We start from the raw sequence: 1252 nt of genomic DNA on the forward strand, positions 1-1252 counted from the left end.
TCAGTTTTTGAACAGCAGCTCGTAGCTGGGCTGCACTTCCTGCTCCACCCATTCACTGTAGAAATAATTAAGTTCTTTGATATCACCATCGACCAATTACACCCGAACTCCATTCAAACTATAGTAGGTACAATCTCCCTATTCCACAAGTATAACCGACCTCTATCCTTAGACATTTTTAGCTCGATCTACTCAATCAAAAAGAACTTCGATTGCCTATGTGGGGACATCCGACATAATTACTATATCTCTCCTCGCCCCGGGTTCAAAATCCTATTCGGCAGCCTAAGCAAAATACCGGCCTGGAAGATTATACTTTTTTGTCTGGAACCTCGAGGGGTGGCCCTTCTCGACTCACTGGCAGGTGGCTATTAAAGACCCCGGGGTGAGACTAGATGCGGAGACCAGGGTGGTTGTTAACTCCTGGAGGGACCTCGACATGCAGATGAGAGATTTCTTGGCCGAGGAGAAGCTTGTGGGAGCTTGGCTGAGCCCTCCTGGTAGGCCTCCACCTCGGTGTTCATATTCTTTTTTATTTTGAATTTTCTTTAGTTTGCGAGTAACCTTTTCTTTTTCTCTTGCAGTAGCCATGCCGGAAGTCCTCAAAGAAGTCTCGCCGGGAGGCCGGTTCTTCTGCCCCCGTCCCGCTCGAGGTCGCTGCGCCGGAGCCGATCTCTGCCGAGCTTCCGGAGGAGGAGGTCCATCCCGATCCTCCTATCATGGACCTAGACGAAGACCAAGACGAAGGAGCTCCACCTCGCGAATCGGAGAGCACTTCTGCACCTGAGCCTCAACTCTCGAAGGAGAGCATAATGACCTCTCGGCTCGAGCTCCTCAAGAGTAAGGATGTCGTATTTCCTGCCGAAGTCGCGGAGTGGGCTAACGTGCCCACAAGCCAGCTCGGAGGCTGGGATGCTAGCTACTATATGGTGGTGAGTATTTTACCTTTATACTTCATTTCCTTGTTCTCTTTTTAAGGGTACTTACCTCTGCTTTCTTTTTTCCAGGTGAACTCCGCCATTCACTCGTTGGTCTACCAGTCTGAGGTCCGCCTGAAGCAAGCTCGGAAAGCTGATGAGAACGCTTGGAAACTTTACCGCAAGCTGGACTTAGCTCAGGGTGAGGTTCTTCGGGCTAAGAAGGGAGCTCAGAGTCAACAAAAGTTGATCCTGGTGCTGACTGAGGAGAAGGAGAAGCTCCAACCCGAGAATGAGAACCTCGATGCGATGATCAAAGAGCGCATCAAGATCTT

Source organism: Nelumbo lutea, chromosome 1, assembly GCF_056320005.1.
Source record: "Nelumbo lutea isolate HS-2025 chromosome 1, American lotus-T2T, whole genome shotgun sequence".
NCBI lineage: Eukaryota > Viridiplantae > Streptophyta > Magnoliopsida > Proteales > Nelumbonaceae > Nelumbo > Nelumbo lutea.